The following is a 23,454-nucleotide window of genomic DNA, read 5'->3' as shown; positions in this document are numbered from 1 at the left end:
GAGAGCGGCCTGAGGGTAACTGCCTGCATGATTCAATTATCTCTCACCAGGTCCCTCCTGTGGCACGTGGGGATTATGGGAACGACAATTTACGATGAGATTTGGGTGGGTACACAGCCAAACCATATCAACCCTCTTTCCTTGTTTCTAGATATATTCGAGCAAAATAGATAGCATTCTAGCTTTCCGTAGACTAGAATGACATTTAAACAATTGTCCTTACATTTAATATTTGAGTACAGAAAAAGATGGTCTAGGTTTATTTACTAAAACTATCAGCTGGTTTCACCAAACCACCCACAGCCCCGATACCATGGATTCATCCCAAATTCTTGTGCTCAGCACTGGCTCTGAGCTGCATCTGCCGAATCCCATCACTTGAGGAATCTTCTTGCCATCATGCTGCTATTGCTGTTGCCACACATACCACTGGCCCAGGCATGGGACTCAAGCCACGCCCTAATTTGCACAGGAGCAGGCACATGTGTGCGTGCGTATGTGTGCAGGCATGCATGTGCATGTGCATGTGTCTGTGTGTACGTGTATGTGCAGGCATGCGTATGTACGTGCTTGTGTTTTGAAGGTCTTACCAAATGTTGGGCATGGCACCCTCACCCCTTTCCTCCCACCTTAATGCAGGAACTGGTTTGTCTCTCTTTTGTTGCTTAAAGTTCTGCTGGCCGGTACCCTCAATATCTTAACTTCTTTGTTCATTTTCAGTCAGCAAATCGTCATTGAAGACCAATTACGTGCCAGGCACAGTACTAGGTGCCGGGGGAAAACAGTAACGGGCCTCAACTTCAGAGTTTGCAGTCCAAAGACTCCTGTCAAAGACAAACCTTATTCAAAGAATCATACTACCAAATACAGTTTCTCTAAGTGCTTTTTAACTTTGTATTTTTGAAATGATTTTAAACTCACGTAGAAGTGCACATAGAAATACTATCCAGTTCCCGTGTACTCTTAATCCAGCTTCCTCCTGTGATAACATCCTGCATAATCATAGTACAATAATCACAACTGAAACCAGAAAAGTTCCCTTGTCCTCCTTGCAGGTCGTGCGATGGGGGTGTGGCTTACTTCTTCAGTGCCCCGCTGCTCAAATCTCTAGGGGAGCACACAGACGGGCATGCTCTAGGGCTCCCACCCCAGGGCAGTGTCTAGGGGTGAAAGTTTACAGCTGAAGCCCCGGTGGGCGTGTTACAGTGTGCTCTTTTAGTTTTGCTATTCATTTAGCCGTCTATAGGTGGCTTGTGTTAGTCATCTCAATTAGACTCCTGCCTTAGCACAAGGACAGAGGACTTTCTGTATCCTGAGGTTCTTGTCTTGGTGCACCAAAGAATCGGATCACATGTGGGCTTGGAGAATGAGCGGAAGGTTTTATTGAGTGGAAGTAGCTCTTAGCAGATGTGGGAGCCAGAAGGGTGACGGTTTTCCCCTGGAGTCGGGCTGCTAGGTGGCCAGAGCGCTCCTCCGACAGCCCCAGCCAAACTCTGCAGAGTTCTGCTGGTCAGTGGCCTGGGGCGTCTGCTTCTGTCTCTGCTTTGCTAGGGTCTGGGGTTTTTACAGGCACGGATGGGGCATGGCAGGCCAGGGTGGTCTTGGAAAATGCAACATTTGGGCAGGAAATACCTGTCCTGACCTAGGTCCGTGGAGGTGGAGCACTAGCTAGGGACCAAGCTCTCCTCTACCCAGCATTCCCCTTCTCTCTTCCCTATAATGTAAAGGGACCACACCCTTCCCTTCCCAGCACTCCTGTATCAAACCACGTAATGTACACGGATGCAATACTATTAACTAAACGACAGCGCTTATTAGATTAGCATTTAACCATCTCTAAGTGCTCTTTTTTTGGTGGGGCGGAGGGGACAGTGTCTTGCTCTGTTACCCAGGCTGGAGTGCAGTGGCAAAATCACGGCTCACTGCAGTCTTAACCTCCCGGGGTTCAAATGATCTTCCCACCTCAGCCTCCCGAGTAGCTGGGATTACAGGTGTGCAGCACAATGCGTGACTAATTTTTGTAATTTTTGTAGAGACAAGGTCTCACCATGTTGCCCAGGCTGGTCTCAAACTCCTGACCTCAAGCAATCCTCCTACCTTCACCTCCCAATGTTTTGGGATTACAGGCATGAGCCGCCATGCCTAGCCTCTGTGCTAGCCTCTACGTGCTTTTCAATGCACTAATTGGTAATATAACAATCGTAGGCAGTAAATACTACCATCACCCCCATTTTATAGATGCAGGAACTGAGATCAGAACAGTTACATAACTTGCTGAAGAATCAGTTTGCAGTGGCATGACAAGGATTGCAAATCCAGGCAGCCCGACTGTAAGGGATTTGCTCCCCACCACTGTACTATCCTGCCTCTTAACATTGTCCAACCTAGCCAGAACGTGCTTTCTAGTTCAAATCCAAACAATCTATCATAGCTCTACCATAAATGGCCAGGGAACTATTAGAAAAACTTGTAACACTTGGACGACACCTTCAAAGCCAAAACTTTTGCTTCCAAAATCAGTTTCTTTCAATGAGAGGGTTCCCAAAGGAAATGACTATTTCCATCACTGTTCATGAAACAATATTCTTTGGTCTAACAAAGGTTGAGATTTCAAACATTTCCCTCAGGTTGAAAATAACTTCAGTTGAAATATTTTGATTTGCAAAAGGAAGTTTCTTTGTAAGAAACTGCAAGAAATGCAGGTGCAGTGAAGGCACACCCAAAACAAAGGCCTCAGGAAATGCAGGGCTTCCTCTCCAAACCATACACTGTTTCCAACTGTCTCATTCCCACTGAAGGAGTTAAGAACACGCCATCCCCAAAATATGCCACCCTGGCATATTGACTATTTCGAGTTAAAGGCATTTGAAAAACAGCAGGTGCAAGAAGATCATTCTGACATTCCTTCTGTTTCTTAAAAGTAGGAGATGAAATTCCCATGTGAAAGATGCCTTCCCTAAACTAAAAGGAAACTAACAGTCTGATGATCAAGAATGGAAGCTTTAGAGGAGAGAATTCTGTACAGACCTTGTTAAAATGACTTATCTTTTTTAGCCTCCCCACTGAATTTAGTTACTTTTTCACAACTCTACTATTCTAATTCAGTATGTAAGTGTTCGACTCTAGCTGCATCTTTGGATCTTCAATTCTTGCTGAAGGCTCCCGTGCCATGTAAAGCTTGTATTAAATATATTTGTATTCTTTTCTCCTGTGGCTCTGTCTTACGTCACTTTAATTATCAGGCCCAGCTGAAAAACCTTAAAAGGGTAGGGGTAGGACAGGTACGGTGGCTCATTCCTATAATCCCAACACTTTGGGAGTCTCAGGCAGGGAGATCATTTAGTCGAGAGATTAAGACCATCCTGGCCAACATGGTGAAACCCCGCCTCTATTAAAAACACACAAAAAATAGGCCGGGCGCGGTGGCTCAAGCCTGTAATCCCAGCACTTTGGGAGGCCGAGGCGGGTGGATCACAAGGTCAAAAGATCGAGACCATCCTGATCAACATGGTGAAACCCCGTCTCTACTAAAAATACAAAAAAAATTAGCTGGGCATGGTGGCGCGTGCCTGTAATCCCAGCTACTCAGGAGGCTGAGACAGGAGAATTGCCTGAACCCAGGAGGCGGAGGTTGCGGTGAGCCGAGATCGCACCATTGCACTCCAGCCTGGGTAACAAGAGCGAAACTCCGTCTCAAAAACAAAAACAAAAACAAAAACAAAAACAAAAAAAACACAAAAATTAGCTGGGCATGGTGGTGTGCACCTGTAGTGCCAGCTACTTGGGAGGCTAAGGCCGGAGAATCGCTTGAACCTGGGAGACAGAGGTTGCAGTGAGCCATGATTACGCCCCTGCACTCCAGCCTGGCAACAGAGCGAGACTCCCTCTCAAAAAAAAAAAAAAGGCGGCGGGTGGTAGGGGTAAAATTCTGCCTCCCCTATACCACACAACTCATCTGCAACACATGCACATTAATCTGCTTAATGTTAGAAAATACCAATCCCAGAGAAGAGAGATATAGAAAAGAAAAATTAAACAAAGAAGAACACCTTCTTGCCTAACCATCCATTTGTGACATGTATATATGTTACCAAAGTACAGAAGTGACCTAAATGACCAAAGAACCCCACTTCTCCCTTTTCCACGGCTGAGATGTGTCACTACCATGTGCATCCTAAAGCCAGCTCAATCACCACAATGAGAATTCTCTTTTCTAAGGCATTACCACCCTCTTTAACATTTTGTGAATCCATTTTTGGCACAATCATTTGAGATTGTAATTTGGGCGTGCTCTCCCATAAACTCATCCCTGCTCTGATTTTAAGCAGGTAGCCAGGCCCTTTGGAACTGCTTACCTTTGAGATTTTGCAGCACAGAAAGCTAAAAGCCTCAAGTCCATATCTGCTTCATTGCTGGTGGTGGTAGGGTAAGGAAAATGGGACAAGTGTTAAGGAAATGTAGTAAAGAGATGTGTCCCAAGTGAAGAGGGGAACGAGAGTAGCAAGGGGTGTTGCTGAACCAAACTGAATCTGTTTGCTCATGCGCAATGGAAAGCCACACACTGGGGCATTTTTGCAGAGATTTCTGTAGAGAAAGGTATATTGCAAGATAGCCATGCAAGGAGACAGAAGACAGGTTCAAATCTATCTCCCCAGACCAGCCTTGAAGCACTATACTTAAGAGAGATTCTGAAGAGAAGCTTTGGGATTTGTTAGAGAGAGATTCTGAAGAGAAGCTTTGGGATTTGTTAGCGATTGGCAGCAAAAGAGAGGAATTTTGGAAAGGCCATTGAACATGTATGGTGTATCTTCAAGTTTCTTCATGAGTCACGTGTGCAAATTCAGGGTGAGTTGGTATGAAATATGCAGTGGAAATTTTGGCTGTGATGCCAAAATCATCCACTGGGCAAGTAAGTCTATTCTGGGAAGACTCCAGTCAGCCATATTGGTTCCAATCAGTTTCAGCCAGTGAGCCAGTTATTGCTGCAAGTGGAGGGGACTGTATCAAGCTGTTTCATTCTCTGACATCCTATAAGTCAAGCTGAAGGATTCTTGTTAGTGACCAATTTACCTTTTTTTTTTTTTTTTTTTTGAGACAGTCTTGCTCTGTTGCCCAAATGAAGTGCAGTGGCACAATCTCAGCTGACTGCAAACTCCGCCTCCTGGGTTCTAGTGATTCTCCTGCCTCAGCCTCCCAAGTAGCTGAGATTACAGGTGTGCACCACCACATTGGGCTAATTTTTGTATTTTTAGCAGTGACAGCGTTTCGCCGTGTTGGCCAGGCTGGTCTCAAACTCCTGACCTCAAGTGATCCACCTGCCTTTACCTTCCAAAGTGTTGAGATTACAGGCATGAGCCACCACGCTCAGCCAGTGACTAATTTCTTTAACTCTGTGGGGCACAGCTCCAGGAACAGAAGATGTTACTGAAATGCCAGGGGTCCCACTGCTGGTGGCACAGAATGCCAAGTGTCCCATCGCTCACTGCACAGAAAGTCAATCTGAGACAAGTATTGCAGGGTAGAATGCTTTATTTGGGTGCTGTGGCCAAGGAGAATGGGAGATAAGTCTCAAATCTGTCTCTTCAACCAACTAAAATTAGGAGTTTACATAGTATGGAAGAAATGTAACTATCTGTGGGGAAAAAGGAATTAGAGAAGGTAAAAAAGAGTTGGTCCACAGGCAGCAGGTGATCTGTGAGGCAATCATGACTGCTGAGAGATGTCACTGTCCAGATGTGGTAATCTGCTAAATTTCAGTTCTTTGATACTGTCTGGGAGTCTGGATGGTTGGTTTCCTGAGAAAGAAACGTGAGTAAGACAAATGTAAATTCCTCATGTTTTAAGACTGGGAGGGTCAATTTCTATGTTTATTCCAAAGAAACCATAAACATCAATTCCATGGAACAATTGGTCTGATTTCAAAGAGAGAATTCCCCATCCTGCACTGGGGAGCCATGCATCTCTTTCTGGAAAGATCTAAAGAGACAGATGGCTGTTGGGACACCTAAGGGTGCTAAACTCCAGGCACTAAGGGCCTCAAGTTTTCCCGAGTCCCTTGCCCCAAATGTGGCATAGATGCAGCAGAGGCAGGAGTCAAAAGGAACACAGAGGTCTCAGAGTAACCCGTGGGGTAGGCGACTGGCAGCAAGTCCCAGATGAGTCTTTAGTGCTTAAGGCTTTAAGAACTTTGTATAGGCCAGGCACAGTGGCTCACAGAGGTAATTCCAGCACTTTGGGAGGCTGAGGCAGGTGGATCACCTAAGGTCAAGAGTTCGAGACCAGCCTGGCCAACATGGTGAAACTCCATCTCTACTTAAAAAAAAAATACAAAAATTGGCCAGGTTTGGTGGCTTATGTCTGTAATCCCAGCACTTTGGGAGGCTGAGGTGGGTGGATCACCTAAAGTCAGGAGTTTAAGACCAGCCTGGCCAACATGGAAACCCCGTCTCTACTAAAAATACAAAAATTAGCCAGGCATGACAGCTAGCACCTGTCATCCCAGCTCCTTGAGGGGCTGAGGCAGGAGAATCACTTGAACCCAGGAGGCAGAGGTTACAGTGAGCCGAGATCGTACCACAGCACTCCAGCCAGGGCAACAGTGTGAGAGTCCATCTAAAATAAGAAATTATAAAAATTAGCTGGGTATGGTGGCCGGCACCTGTAATCCCAGCTGGGGCAGGTGGAACACTGTCAGACAGACTTAGTAATTACTGAAATTTAACATCCCACCAATTACACAGGTGGGATTAATCCACGTTGACTTAAGGAGAACAAAAAAGTTGTATTCTTGAATATCTGAATTTGTGGACCAAGAGTCATACTGAGTCTGTATTCGTTTACTTATTCATTTGGCAAATAATTACTGAACTTCTACCATGTGTTGTATACAGTGGCCCCTAGGCTTCCAGTGATCACACTGGAAGATGTCCTTCCTAAACCAAGGAGAAGCCGCTGCAGTACTGCTGAAGGCCCCAGGACATCTTATGGTAGCATTACAAATGACCCACGCTGCACTGATACTCTTACACTGTTAAATTAAGTGCAGCGTAATGTGACGTAGGGGAGGAAAATTTTAGCTCTACCTTCCTTAGGGCTTATCAGGTGAGCTTAAGAATTAAATGACATACTAAGAGAAAATCAACAGGAGCAAAGCATACAACTTCATTCAATACAAGTTTACATGGCCCAGAAGCACTCATAAGGAAATGAAGACTCAAAGACACAGAGTTGAACATTTATGTACTGAATTGGGCAAAGAATAATAAAATGTAACAAGGCAAAGGGGCTTGGGCTAGGGTAATTAATTGGGTAGAGGAGTGACTAGGAAGATAAGGGTTAGTCTAACAAGGTGTGTTTGTACAGATTTCCCTTGCCTCAACTTCCTATTCTTTTTCTTTTTTACTTATTTTATTTTATTTTTTGAGATGGAGTTTTGCACTTGTTTCCCAGGCTGGGATGCAATGGCATGATATCGGCTCACCGTAACCTCTGCCTCCCAGGTTCAAGCAATTCTCCTGCCTCAGCCTCCTGAGTAGCTGGGATTACAGGCATGCACCACCATGCCCAGCTAATTTTGTATTTGTAGTAGAGATGGGGTTTCTCCATGTTGGTTAGGCTGGTCTCAAACTCCCAACCTCAGGCGATCCACCCTTCTCAGCCTCCCAAAGTGTTGGGATTACAGGTGTGAGCCACCGTGCCTGGCCAACATCCTACTCTTGATGACAAGAATCATGCTTTCTTTCTGGTATAAGGAAGACATCTTTCACATGACAATTTCATCTCCTGCTTTTAAGAAACAGAAGGAAGGTCAGAGGGATCTTCCATTACCTCCTGTTTTTGAAGTTCCTTTAACTCAAAATAGTCAATATGCCAGGTCAGCATATTTTGGGGTGGCATGTTTGTAATTCCTTTAGTGTCAAACTTCAAAATTATACATATAAAAATTTATTGCAAGGAAATAATCATGGATGCAATTATTTTGCTGGGAGAATGTTCATCTTGGTGTCATTCATCATAGTAAAATCCTGAAAACACCCAAAATAGGCTAAATATCTTACAATACATCTAGTCACTAGAGCACTATACAGACATCAAGAATGATGTTGTACAGCTGGGCACAGTGGCTTATGCCTGTAATCCCAGCACTTTGGGAGGCCAAAGCAGGAGGATCACTTGAGGCCAGGAGTTCAAGACCAGCTTGGGCAATAAAGATAGATCCTATCTCTACAAAAATTAAAATAAAATCAATTAGCCAGGCGTGGGAGTGCATGCCTGTAGTCCCAGCTACTTGGGGGGCTGAGGCAAGAGGATGACTTGAGACCAGAAGTTAGAGGTTACCGTGAGCTTTGATCACATCACTACACTGCAGCCAGGGTGATATAGCAAGATTCTCTTTTAAAAAAAAAAAAGTATGGCCTGGTGAAGTGGCTCACGCCTGTAATCCCAACACTTTGGGAGGCTGAGATGGATGGCTCATTTGAGGTCAGGAGTTCTAGACCAGCCTGGCCAACATGGTAAAAGCCCACCTCTACCAAAAATACAAAAACAAAAACAAAAAAATTTTAGCCAACAGGCACCTTTAATCCCAGCTACTCAGGAGGCTGAGGCAGGAGAATTGCTTGAATCTGGGAGGCCAGAAGTTGCAGTGAGCCAGGATCACACCACTGCACTCCATCCTAGGCGACAAGAGCAAGACTCCAAAAAAAAAACTTGTTTGTGTTACTTTTACAATTAAAAATAAATCGTTAAAGAAAAATACTTTAGAAGAACATTTGATAACATAGAAAGGCATGAACAGTATACTGTTAAGTTTTTTTCATCATAAAACCGAGCAAATACCACATTTTTATAAAAACAATATAAATATGTGTATGTGTACATAAGTGTATTATATACATGAGATGCTGGGGGATTAGCGTGATATAAAAAAAAAAAGAAAACAAAAATGGTGATTTCTGCCAGGGTTAGGTCTGTGGGCCTTAAGCACTTGTGTCTTCCTGGATCCCTTCCTCCGTAAAAAAATAGAGAGAAAATTGTATTTGATGACTACATTGGTATAAAGATGAACATAACCCAGGCTAGGTTTATTATTATATATTCATTTTTATATTTATTTTTTCTTCTCATGTTAAAAAAATTAAAATTAAAACATTTGAGGGCCCTGTGTGCTTCCCGTGCCTGTTGAGTAGGTCAGCCCTGATTTCTAAGTGCTAGGATTGCCTGCTTTTTATGTCCTTCTGTTTGCCTATCTGCATTTTCTAAATTTTCAATGCCTAAGATTTATGCTTTTGCTACAAATGAAAAGCTATTTGAACAAAGAAATTTGTAAGCATAAATAAATGGTCCATTTTATGCAACATACAAAACTGAGAGCAAATGCAGCACCTGGGGTCGATAGCCTCTGGCGACTTTAACAGCCCATTGGACACAATGCAGCATCCACGGCACTGCTTGCTAGACTATCAGATGACTTCCTGCCATAACCAAGCAACAAGACAGAACTGCTGGTTCACAGAACAAAGTAGCTATCTGACTTACTAGAAAGAATGGGTTCATGCTCTGTCCATCACATACAAAAATGATACCATCAACCTCCACCGGTGGATGTGCAGTGGAACCTCAAATACTTTCCACATTGTCTGCCCAATAGGGCTCAGCCTTCAGAACCCTACAAATGAGTAAAATGTAAAATAATTCTATACTGTCCTAGCACTATAGATTCATAATAAGTTGATTCTTCTGGTATACATTTTCCAACTTTTTTTTTTTCTTCTTCAAGGTTATCTTTACTCTTCTTGGCCCTTTGCATTTCCATATGAGTTTTAGAAATCAGCTTGTCAATTTAAAAAAAAAATTAATAAAATCTGCTAGTCCTTCAAAAAAGACTGCATTGAAGCTAAAGATTAATCTGGAATCGCCTCTCGGCCTTTTGGCTAAGATCAAGTGAAGATAAATCTGAAGGGAACTGATATCTTTGCAGCCTTAAGTCTTCCAACCCATGAATGTGGTCTAACCCTCAATTTATTTAGATTTTAATTTATTTCAATAATTATGTGCCATTTTCAATGAAGAGGTCTTGTACATGTTTTATTAGATTTATTCCTAGATATATGGTGTTTTTAGGCTATTGTAATTAGCAAGCATTAAAGATATTAATTGAATGAGATAATATGTAAGGAAAATACTTTGCAAGATGTAAAACTTTCTACAAATTTGAGGTATTTTTTTCTCACCAACAGCACTAAACACATCATTTTGGAAAACCACCTATACACTCTTTTTAAAAAATATTTTAATGACACATGATTTTTATACATATTTGTGGGGTACATGTGATATTTAGTTACATGTGTAGACTGTGTAATGATCAAGTTAGGGTATCTGAGGTGTCCATCAACTCAAGTATTTATCATCTCTATGTGTTGGGAACATTTCAAGTCTTCTCTTCCAGCTATTTTGAAATGTACAACACAGTGTTGTTAACTACAGCCACCCTATTCTGCTATTGCATATTGGAACTTATTTCTTCTACTTAACTATGTGTTTGTACCCATTAACCAACTTCTCTTTATCTCCCTGCACCACCTGCCACCACACACACCCCTCCTAGACTCTGGTGTCTATCATTTTTCTCTCTACCTCCATGAGATTAACTTATTTTTAAAGTCCCACATGTGAGTGACAACATGGAATATTTGTCTTTTTGTGCCTGGCTTATTTCACTTAATAGAATGACCTCCAGCTCCATCCATGTTGCTACAATGACATGATTTCATTCTTCTTCTGGCGAAATAGTATTCCATTGTGTGTGTGTATACACATACACACACAAAGCAGTTTCTTTATCCATTTTTCCACTGATAGACACAGGTTATTTCCATATCTTTGCTATTGTGAACAGTGCTGCAATAAACTTGGGAATGTGGGTATCCCTCCGTTACAATGACTTCTTTTTCTTCAGATAGATACCCAGTAGTGAGATTTCTGGATTCTGTGGTAGTTTTATTTTTAGTTTTTTGAGTCATGTCCATACTCTTTTCCATAGTGTCTGTACTAATTAACATTCCCACCAACAGTGTATGAGAGTTCTCTTTTCTCTTCATTCCCATCAGCATGTTATTTTTGTCTTTTTTGTAAGTTAAGCCATTCTAACTGGGGTAAAATGATATCTCACTGTGGTTTTCATGTGCATTCCTCTGATGGTTGGTGATGCTTAGCATTTTTTCTTATACTTGTTGGCCATTTGTGTGTTTTCTCCATTCCTTTTCTTTCAATCTATATGTGTATTTACAGGTGAGATGTGTTTCTTGTAGGCAGTATACAGTTGGGTTACGTTTTTTTATCCATTCAGCCAGTTTATATCTTTTAAGTAGAAAGCTTATCCGTTTACTTTCAGGATTATTATTGATTTGTGAGAGTTCATTCTTGTCACTTACTAATTAATTTCTGGTAGGGTTGCATATCCTTTATACTTTTCTTTCTCTCTCATTTTTTATCATTGTGGTTGGGTAATTTTCTGTGGTAGTAATATTTTAGTCCTTTTTTACTTTATTGGTATGTTTGCTCTACCAGTGGATTTTATACTTCCATGTGTCCTAATCATGATGATACCTATCCTTTCACGTCCAGGTATAGGATTCCCTCAAGCATTTCATTTTTTTGTAGGGTCAATCTAGTGATGATGAATTCCTTCAGTTTTTGCTTATGTGGAAAAGACTTTATTTCTACTTGGTTTATTAAGGATAACTTTGGTGGGTATAGTATCCTTCATTGGAAGTGTTTTTTTCTTGTTTCTTTTATGAACTTGGATGTATCATTGTATTCTCTCTTGGCCTATAAGGTTTCTACTAAGAAATCTGCTATTAGTCTGATAAGGGCTCTCTTGTAAGTGACTAGAAACTTTCTTCTTGCTGGTTTTAGGACTCTCTCCTTGTCTTTGACTTTTGATAGTTTGACTGCAATGTGTCACAGACAAGAACTTGCTGCATTTTATCTCCTTGGGGATCTCTGAGCTTCTTGTATCTGGATGTGTAAATCTCTTCCTACTCTTGAGAAGTTTTCAGGTATTCTTTTGTTAAATAAGTTTTCTATCCCTTTCATTTTCTCTTTACCTTCTGGAACACTGAAAATTTAAATATTTGGTCACTTTATGGTGTCCCATATGTCATGTGCCCTTTTTCATTCTTTTTATTATTTTTTCTTTTATTTTTGTCTGGGTTATTACAAAAGACCTATCTTCAGGTTCTGAAATTCTTTCTTCTGCTTAATCTAATGGATTGTTGAAGGTTTCCAATGTATTTTGTATTTTATTTAATGAATTCTTTATTTCCAGAATTTCTGTTTGGTTCTTTTTTTGATATTTCTTTGGTAAATTTCTCATTCATATCCTGAATTGTTTTTCTGATTTCTTTGTATTGTTTTTCAGAATTACCTTGTATTTTACTCGGCTTCCATAATATCATCAGTTAGAATTCTTTTTCTGAGATTTTATAAATTTCTTTTTTTTTCTTTGAGACAGAATCTCGCTCTATTACCCAGGCTGAAATGCAGTGGCACAATCTTGGCTTATAGAAACCTCTGCCTCCCAGGCTCAAGTGATACTCCTGTCTCAGCCTTTCAAACAGCTAGGACCACAGGTGTGCACCACTATGCCCTGCTAATTTTTTATAGAGTCAAGGCTTCCCCATGTTGCCCAGGTGAGTCTTGAACTCTTGAGCTCAAGCAATCTGCCCACCTCAGCCTCCCAAAGTGCTGGAATTTTAGGCATGAGTCACCACCCTTGATCGAGGATTTCATAAATTTCTTTTTGATTGGAATCTGTTACTGGAGAACTATCATATTACTTTAAAGGTGTCATATTTCCTTATTTTTATATGTATCTCGTGTTCTCAAGTTGATACCTACATATCTGGTGTAACAGTCACTTTTTCCTTTTTTTTTTTTTGAGACGGAGTTTCGCTCTTGATACCCAGGCTGGAGTGCAATGGTGCGATCTCGGCTCACCGCAACCTTCGCCTCCTGGGTTCAGGCAATTCTCCTGCCTCAGCCTCCTGAGTAGCTGGGATTACAGGCACGTGCCACTATGCCCAGTTAATTTTTTGTATTTTTAGTAGAGACGGGGTTTCACCATGGTGACCAGGATGGTCTCGATCTCTTGACCTCGTGATCCACCCACCTCAGCCTCCCAAAGTGCTGGGATTACAGGCATGAGCCACCGCGCTCGGCCACTTTTTCCAATTTTTAAAATTTGTTTTTGTAGGGAAAGTCCTTTCCCTGAAGATGTGTTCCTTAGGTAGGACACGTTGGCTTTGATTCTGGATGCATGCAGTAGTATATTCTCCATGATTTTTTTTTTAAATTTTGGCTATTAACAGCATCAATGGTGTCTATGATTTCCTCAGTGACTTATGATTCAGTTGCTAGTGGAGGCTATGGTGAAGTCTTGCTGGGAATGGGGTCCTCAGGCGGGCCTCTCCTTGGGCCCCAGTGGTAGCAATGGTGGGCCAAACATGCCTATCCTTCAGCGTATGCTGCCACTGGTATAGGTGGGTCCAGGTAGGCCAAGTCCTGGGTCTCCAGGTGATTTGCTCAGGTGCCAGTAGCAGCAGCAGTGGGCCAGGTGGGTCAGTGGGTTCTCTGACCTTGGTCATTGGGCATGATGTGGATGATGGCAGTAGCAGGGACAGGACAAATCTCTGGCTCCCAAGCAGTCTGTGCCGGTGTTGGCAGTAGCTGTGATGGGCTGGACAGGCCTGCAGCAGTCTACACACTCTTGCAAGGCAACCAGAGTTTGCAGTAAGCCAAGATTGCACCACTGCACTCCAGCCTGGGCAACAGAGTGAGACCCTATCTCAAAAAAAAAAAAAAAAAAAGAAGAGTTCTCCATCTGAGTCTGAGTTTTACCCAACAACCACTAGACGGCATTACAGAAAAAAAAAATGTCAAAAAGCACATGATTCAATCAAAATCCATGGACTTGATACAAAGACATACTCATCTATGAGCTGCTTCTTCCTCTTTCTTTTTCTTTTTTTTTTTTTCTTTTTTTTTGACAGTTTTGTTCTCGTTGCCCAGGCTGGAGTGCAAGTGACGCTATCTCTGCTCACTGCAACCTCCACCTCCCAGGTTCAAGTAATGCTTCTGCTTCAGCCTCCCAAGTAGCTGGGATTATAAGCATACGCCACCACGCTCAGCTAATTTTTGCATTTTTAGTAGAGACAGGGTTTTACCACGTTGGCCAGGCTGGCCTCAAACTCCTGAGCTCAGGTAATCTGCCCACCTCGGCCTCCCAAAGTGCTGGGATTACAGGCATCGGCCACCACCTCTGGCCTGAAACTGCCACTGAAAATTCTCCCACACCTTGACTAGCCCTCAGTGTGGCGTAAGGCCCTATTGAGCCTCTCTGCCTCTCTCCTATCTCCACAGGAATCCTCAACTGCAGAACAGACGAAGGCGAGAGCTGGCTTCTTCCCGGGAACGGTTCCTGGCAATGGGACATTCGCTTTCAGCTGCCTCTGAGTCTGAATGTGACTCACACCCCCTATCCGAGCCCAGCCTTGATTTCAGCCTCCTCCACCTGCCAAGCACGGCCTGTCCCAGACACCACTGGGTTCTCATTTCCTTCCTCTTTCCACCAGTCTGAAGAAAAAAACGGCCAAGAATCAAGTCCTGGGGATATTAAGATTACGTATGAAACACAAAAAGGAGAAAGCCTTTGCGGTTATTTACCCCAACATCATTTCATGGAAGTGTCTTGGATCCCTTCTCCATCCTTGCAGCAATAACTCTGGGTGTGGGAGCCGGCAATCCACGTCCTCCAAATGACTTAGGGGTTCCCCAAGGATTATCTGATTCCGTATGGAGGGACATTTATGGTTGTCTTTCTGTTGACTAGGCTATTTTATAACCCTGTACAGACAGAAGTTTAGTTGTAGAAAAACTGACAATAATACAAATTATTCTTATCCAGAGATATACAAATGAATTTTGTCTAGTAGAGATACATGGACGTTTAGAAAAGATAACGCCACTCCAATTTATAGTATTCAGACCAGTTCTATGTCCATTGGCAAATTCAGCATTATTGGTTATGTACGTCTCTTTAAATTTACGCTTAACTGGATGTAACCATTTTCTGGCTCCCTCATTAGCTAAGGAGTTAAATAAATAAAATCTTTAACACAGACTCATTTTATACTTGTATGAGAGCCATCGTCGTAGTTCTTCAAACAGTATACTTTAGCATAGCGATCCTCGGAGTGCAGTCCCAGACCAGCTGCAGCATCACCTGGGAGCTTGTTAGAAATGCAAGTTCGGCCAAGAGCGGTGGCTCACACGTGTAATCCCAGCACTTTGGAAGGCCGAGGCGGGCATCGATGAGGTCAGGGGATTGGGACCATCGTGGCCAACACGGAGAAACCCCATCTCTACTAAACATACAAAAATTAGCCGGGTGTAGTGGCATGCACCTGTATATAGTCCCAGAAACTTGGGAGGCTGAGGGAGAATCATTTGAACCTGGGAGGTGGAGGTTGCAGTGAGCTGAGATAGCGCCACTGCACTCCAGCCTGGGTGACAGAGCAAGACTCCATCAAAAAAGGAAGGAAGGAAGGAAGGAAGGAAGGAAGGAAGGAAGGAAGGAGGGAAGGAGGGAGGGAGGGGAGAGGAGGGAGGGAGAGGAGAGAGGGAGGAATGGAAGGACGGAAGGGAGGGAAGGGAAAAGCGAGTTCTCAGACCTCATTCAAGTCTGCTGAGTAGAAAACGCTCGGGGCGGGGCCCAGCCACCTGTGATGTAAGGAGCTCTCCCGGGTTCTTCTGATGCACACTCAGATCTGAGAAGCTCTGCTTTATCCAACCCAGCAAACATTATCAAGATGTTACTTTAGTCCCAACTGAAGACAATCTGGAACCTGACCATCTTTGTTGTTCCCATCCCAGCCTGCCTGTGATGGATGTAAACAGGCCACCCTTCTCTCTCACCTCCAGCGACCATCCCAGTGGGCCCACTTGTTCCCTATCTTTCCCAGAGGCAGTAAGGGAGTGAACGACAGTTCTGTGAGCTGGATGGAACAGGGATGTCAAGGTTTCCTTCAGGAGGTTCGCTTAGGGCGTGTTTGCACCTGCAGGTCACCCTGTAGAGCTAAAACCCCCACACGCTTCATAGCTAATATTCCCAAAGCAGGGAGCATTTGGCCATGCCCCGGAGAGAAGGGATGAAGATAGAGGTAAAAACAATCTCAGGACCCAGCCTCGAATGTTGTGTTTCTTCTCTCCTCCTACAGTAATAGAGCATTATTTCACTGCTGGCAGATGCAGAATCACAAGCTCATTGTGCACTGGGCTGGAGCACATATGCCACCCATTTGTCTTGCAGCCTGGCTGGGCGCTCTGCCCTGTTCATGGGAAGCCTTCCCTGACTGCTGAATGTCAAGCAGGCTGGATAATCATCCTCAACAGAGAGAGGATCCATCAGAAACACTGTCTTCCCTTCCCTGGCACAACTGATGGGTAGGAAGGGCACTCTTGTCTCCCTTCACCCCACCCTCACCAAACCAGCTGGAGCTGGCTGCTGCCTGTGTTCTCTTGTGAGCATATCACAGGGGTACATGGAGCCCTGTGGGCAGCACAATGGGTAAAGGGTATTCTTGGGGGGCAGCAGAGCACAGCGGTGAAGAGGAGGCTCAGCAAAGTCTGGGTTCAAATCCCTTCTCCTTTCCACTTAGCAGGGATGTGAATTGGGCATGTTGCTTCCCTCTCCTAACCTTAATTTCCTCCAGAATGGGGATGATAAGGACGCCTTCCTCCAGGGGAGCTACGCAAAGCTCTTAACACAGAGCCAACCCCCAAATAAGCCTCTGTAGTCGGTGGCGGTGGTTGATGATGAACTAGATTCCCTAAAAAGCCCCCTGGAAGGAGAGTAGATGAAGGACAGAAAACAGGCGTTAAACACAGGCTGAACACAGAGGCCATAAAGGAGCTGGGGAAACTGGCAATGGATGAGAAGCCCCAGCCTGCACTGCAGCCCACTGGCAATTGTATGCAGCTGTGATTTGCTTCGTAAGTTGATACACTCAACCATAGGACAAATGGGAAGACCAAACTGGAAAATCTAAGTGGATGCCCTTTGTTAAATGGAAAAACGCTAGACGAATGAGTGTGTTCTTCCTTTTCTTTCTTTGCCAAAATCCTTGTCTACAAATCTTTATAAGCTTAGGTTGAAGACCCTTTCTTACCTAAAACCGGTGGTTCCCAACTGACAGTGAGTGTCACAATGAGAAAGGTTGCCACTGGCATCTAGTGGGTACAGGGCCTGATGCCACTAGCTGTCCGGCAGTGCACAGGACAGGCCCCCACAACAAAGAAGTGTGCGGCTTGAAATATCAACAGTGCCTAGAGCCAAACTCTGTTGCCTGGATTAGAACAAATCACTCTGTGCTCCTTAAACACCTTGTTCAAGCCTGGGTGGGAGCCTTGGCCTGAGTCTGCCAGGTCTTGCGGTCAGCTGGTGGCCTCCTGGTACAGCAGAAACAGCACAGCTTCTGAACGTGCTCAGCCCCACTCACTGGCCACAACACAAGAACAGTTGTTGAGCTTCTCTCAGGCCATTTCCTCAAAATGGAGAATAGAATGCCCATTTGCAGGATTATGGTAAGGATTACATAAAATACTGTATGTAGAGCCCCCGGCACATGGTGAGGGTTCAATAAGTTATTGGGATGTGTCATCTTAGACAAAACCTCAGGGCCCACAGCAATATCTCACATATCTGCCTCTCTGCATCAACTCAGGCTATGCCATGCATACAGTACAGGCACTCAGAAACTGTTGTCAAATTAAGTGAAGTCTCCCCTGAGAACCAAGCCTCAAGAAATAAGCCCAGCCCACCTCATGGACCTATAGCCTTGCAACTTGTAAATGGTTTTGACCTAGTCTTCAGGATGCACCAGCATCTCAGAACCCCCTCTGTTTCTCCCTGCTGTACGTCTGGGTCCTATCCATTGAACAGGGAGGCTGAGATCAGCCTTCGATTCTTTCGGGGACACTCAGAGCCTTGACCACAGTTTGAGAGCCATTACCATAGCCCGGCCCTTCCTGGATGACTGACCGGATCACTCCCCCACTATCCAAACACCTGCTGCAGTGCCTGGAGAAAACAGCTGGGGGAACACCATGCTGCTGGCCATGGGAGAGACACAAGTCTGGATGAGTGTGATTGGAAAAGAGAGGGGCCATCACCCAGCCCTTCAGGTTGAAGAGAGCTTTCCTAAGTACACACCCCCATCCACAGCCACCCACTGACACACACAGCCTGGCCACACCCTGAAGCAAACGTGGGAAGACCTTCACTCTCCCTTGCAGCGCTTTCAAGGGCTCACCTACGGCTGAGTATAGTGGCTCATGCCTGTAAATCCTAGCTTTGGAAGGCCGAGGTGGGTGGATCATGAGGTCAGGAGTTCAAGACCAGCCTGGCCAACATAGTGAAACCCCGTCTCTACTAAAAAATACAAAAAAATTAGCCAGGCATGGTGGCACGTGCCTGTAGTCCCAGCTACTGGGGAGGTTGAGACAATCGAGTCACTTGAACCAAGGAGGTGGAGGTTGCAGTGAGCCGAGATGGTGCCACTGCACACCAGCCTGGCAACAGAGTGAGGCTTCGTATCAAAAAAAAAAAAAAAAAAGTGCTCACCTACTATCAGTTTCTTCCCTGCTAGTGGATATATGAGGGAAGGCAGACTGGGCCAGGAATGAGGAGAGCCCTGAGTTCAAATGTAACCCCACCACCAGCTGACTGCGTAATCCTAAATCCTGTCACTTCTCTGAGCCTCAGTATTTTGTCTGTGAAATGAGAGCTAGGCAAGAAAATCTTTAAGGGTCCCTGGAGTGTGCTATTCTGCACTCTTTCTATGACCAGTCGTGGCTTTGTCCCAGATGAACCTGCTGAATGCAATGCAGACAAGCCCTGAACCATTCTAAGGCCAGCCCTTGCTACCTGTCAAGGCCTGGATCTCCTACTACTGTGTAAGGTGGCCCCCAGAGAATGGCAGGGGTGAGATCTTTCTGTTAGAGTTATTTGGAATGGACACAGTGAGTCCTGGCCCTTCTGGGACCCTGGAGGCCAGGCCAGCCTGCCCAGGAAGTATCAGGCAGGGATCAGATTGCAAAGATACATGGCGACACAGACACTCTGCTAGCCCACAGGAATCCAGGCCAAGAACAGATAATGCTTATACCAAGCATGCATCATCATTGTTAGGTGTTCTAGAGCAAACTGCTTCAGGTGCCACATTGCTCTTAGCTGCTTCTCCCAAATCCCCCAGTAAGAGGAATCCAGGCATCACCGTTGACTAAAAGAACTCAACTCCAAATCCCCTCTTCTGTCTTCTCCCCAAATCCCCATTCCCTCCACGCCCCTAGTACTCTCACTGAGCTCAGGTAACAGTTGTCTGGATCATATCTGGAGCTTTATCAGCACAAAGCTTTCTTTCCTACGTGAGGCCAGAGCAGAATGCTGTCAGCTGCCAGCCCCCTCACGCTCTCAGCTGTGGGGTAGCTGCAGGGTGGTGGAGGGGAAAGAACACGAACTCTGAAGTTGTAATCTCAGTGGCCACGCCCTGAACAAACTACAGTCCTTAATGGCTTTGAATCTCAGTTTGCCTACCTGTAAACTGATGTCAGCAACACCTACCCGCAAGATTGTCCTGGAGAGTAAATGAAACACTGCAGGAAAAGCACCTGACCTCCACTCGGTGCTCAGTAAAGAAGAGCTACTTTTATAGGCTTTCACTCACCTGGCTGAATAATTCAGTTCCAGACACAAAATGGACGAACAGTTTGAGAAAGAAGTGATGTAAAATGAACCCCAAACCAGAAGGCCTATTGGCACTTTATTTGAAGTGAATTGGATTCTGTTTGGATTAAAGAAAAAAATAGACTTATTCTCTTTCTTTTTTTTTCTCCAAATCGTCAGGCAACTGGAAAAGAATATGTGATCCAATTTTTTTTTTTTTTTTTTTTTTTGAGATGGAGTCTCGCCCAGTTACCCAGGCTGGAGTGCAGTGGTGAGATCTCAGCTCACTGCAACCTCTACCTCCTGGGTTCAACCAATTCTCCTGCCTCAGCCTCCCGAATAGCTGGGATTACAAGCATGCACCATCATCCCTGGCTAATTTTGTATTTTTGGTAGAGACGGGGTTTCACCATGTTGGTCAGGCTGGTCTTGAACTACTGACCTCAGGTGATCCACACGCCTCGGCCTCCCAAAGTGCTGGGATTACAGGTGTGAGCCACCATGCTTGGCGAAAACTAGACTTATTCTCTAAGAATTTAGCAGTCAATTCAGACAGATGCCAAGTCCATGAAGAACTGTCTAATTTTGTCGTGTGAACTCCAGAGTGGAAGTCAGACCGATGCAAATTCAGGTTTTCAGGTGACCTGAAGCAAATCGTTTCACAGTCTAGGCCAGATTTCAGCGGTTCCAAGCCCAGCTACCATTCACATTACCTGGGGACCATTTCTAAACTATGGGTACCAAGCTCCGCTCCAAACCAGTTTCATAAGGATTTCTGCAGGGTGCAGCCTAAGTATCAAGAATTTGAAGAGCTCCTTGCGTGATCCTAAGGTAAGCTCCACTGCAGCAGAAGCTCTCCAAGCGGCCTCCCAGGCATCCCCGGTGCCTACAGCCATGTATGATTCAGGGTAGACACTTAGTATGTGTTGGTTGAATAAATGAATGAAGATTCTGGCTCACTTTTTTGCTGTTTTCACGTTCATAATTTATGAGGTAAAAGAAGAAAAGGAGTTTAATCTCAAGAAAGAATCACAGAGAAACACTGTTCAATGGAAATTTCTGCAATGATGGAAATGTTCTGTAATCTTTACTATCCATTACAGTATCCATGAGCCATGATGGCTACTGAGTACTTGAAATATGGTTAGTGTGATTAGAGGAACTGAACTTTTAATTCTATTTAAAGTTAAATTGAAATTCAAATAGACACATAGAACTCTGGCTACCATACTGAACAGTCGAGAGCGGCTACCTTTTATAAATACATGTATGCCTATGCACCTTCATGCTCCAAACAGCACACCATTTACCTTTAAGGCAGTCCTTCTCCCCTACCACCTGTAGTCTTGGCCAATAAAATCCCCCATCCTCCTCTAGCCAAGGAGTTGGCCAAGGATCCAAGCTACGTCAACAGACTCTTCTCTCTGGGAATTTCACTCTAGCTTCTGTGTCACAAGAATAGAAAATGAGTCAGAGCAGATTAATATGAGTGCTGAAGCCCTAAGACAATGTGCGTTCATTTCCAGACCATTAGTCCAGAGTGTGACGATAACAGAAGTGATACATGATGTGACTTAGGAATCATTATCATCATCCCTGTCATCATCAAAGTACCCTGCAGCTTGGATGTGCCTGCTCCTCTAACTAAGTATGTCATTTGCCCAGCTTCTCTTATGCATCCTTTCTTCATCTGTAAAATAGAAATCATAATCATCCAAACTTATTCCACGGTTTTTGTGAAGACAGCAAATGGAATAATTGTCATGACAGCCAGGTGCAGTAGCTCGCTAGTCTGTAATCACAACACTTTTCGAGGCCAAGGCAGGCGGATCACTTGAGGTCAGGAGTTGGAGGCCAGCCTGGTCAACATGGTGAAATCCCATCTCTACTAAAAATCCAGGCATGGTGGCGGGCACCTGTAACCCCAGCTCCTCAGGAAACAGAAGCAGAGAATCGCTTGAACCAGGGAGGCAGAGGGTGCAGTGAGCAGAGATCGAGCCACTGCATTCCAGTCTGGGTGACAGAGCAAGACTCTATCTCAGAAAAAAAAATAAGGGAGGGGAATAATGGTCATGAAAGCTTTGAGCCAAATAAGGAGTTACCCAAGTGTCTGCTGGAGGTGTTATTCCCAGGGCATAGGTGTGGGGGATCATGGGAGGGTTTGATGAAGGACCAAGCTGTGCCACACCAGATAAGTCACTTGTTCTCTCTGGGCTCTGGGCTTTTTGGTTATACATCTCTTTCCAGTTTCACCACTTTCTAATCTATTTACAAGCCGCGCCTTCCTTGCCTGACGCATATCCTCTTCCACTTCTTTTTTTTTTTTTTTTTTTTTTTTTTTTTTGAGATGGAATCTTGCTCTGTCACCCAGGCTAAAGTGCAATGGCACAATCTCGTCTCACTGCAACCTCTGCCTCCCGGGTTCAAGCGATTTTTCTGCTTCAGCCTCCCGCATAACTGGGACTACAGGCAAGCGCCATCACGCCTGGCTAATTTTTGTATTTTTAGTAGAGACGGGGTTTCACCATGTTGGCCAGGCTGGTCTTGAACTCCAGACCTCATGATCCGCCCACCTCCACCTCCCAAAGTGCTGGGATTATAGGCATGAGCCACCGAGCCTGGACAACACGTAGTATTAATTATCTAATGCTGTGTAACAGGTTAGCCCAACACTTACTAGCTTAAAACAAGAATAGTTACCATCTCTAAATTTCTGTGGGTGAGAAAGTCAGGCGGGGCATAACAAGGCTGGATGTTCTCTGCTACATGTCTGGGACCTCAACTCTAAGACTCAAAGGTCAAGGGCTAGAAAGATCTGAAGTCTCAGTTCACCACGAACTAGTGATTGACTCTGGCTGTTTACTGAGAGCCCAGCAGCAGCTGTCAGCCAGAACACCCTCATGTGGCCTTACCACGTGGCTTGGGCTTCTTCACAACATGGTGGCAGCTTTCTTTTGAGAAACCAAGAAGAAGCTGTCTCTTTTTTATGACCTAGTCTTAGGAGTCATACAGCATCACTTTCATCACATTCTATTCATTAGAAATGAGTCACGAAGTTCATCCCACATTTAGAGGGAAAGAAATTAGATTCCATCTTTTAAAAAGAATGATAAAGAGCTTGCAAGCCAATTTTAAAACCAGCACCCCTTGGCTAACACAAGAAGCAATGCACCGAGTGAAAGCAAGTGTCTGAAGAAGTAAGACTTGCGTTCACATTCTAGCTCTGCCACTTATTAGCTGTGTGAGTTTGGGGAAATGACCCTCTGAGACTTGGTTTATACAATACAGGGTGGCAGGTGTTGATCCCTATCAACTTTTCCATGCTTGGAGTCTTCTTGCCTGGGTGAGTTTAAGAAGGTCCTAGCTGCACTAACTTTCTTGGAGTCCTGTGATCCTTCCCATCACTGATAACCCTTGGTTTCTGACTCTGGAGGTAGTATGAGGTTGCTACTGGAGCACAGGGTACCTGGAAACTTCAGGTACCAGGGACAACTTTAGGGAACAGATGCAAAACCACTGAGGCCCTTGGGGCTCTCTAAGGCCTTCCCTAACTCAGCGCTTGCGTAGTAATCTCAGCTTGTCAAGAAATGCAATGACCCCACAATTGAGGAATCTGAATCTGCCGTCTAAGGCCAAGGAGTCTTCATCCTCCCACAAGACTTATTCAT

This window comes from Saimiri boliviensis, chromosome 2, assembly GCF_048565385.1.
Source record: "Saimiri boliviensis isolate mSaiBol1 chromosome 2, mSaiBol1.pri, whole genome shotgun sequence".
NCBI classification, from domain to species: Eukaryota; Metazoa; Chordata; class Mammalia; order Primates; family Cebidae; genus Saimiri; species Saimiri boliviensis.
Note: the sequence above shows the minus strand (reverse complement) of the source record.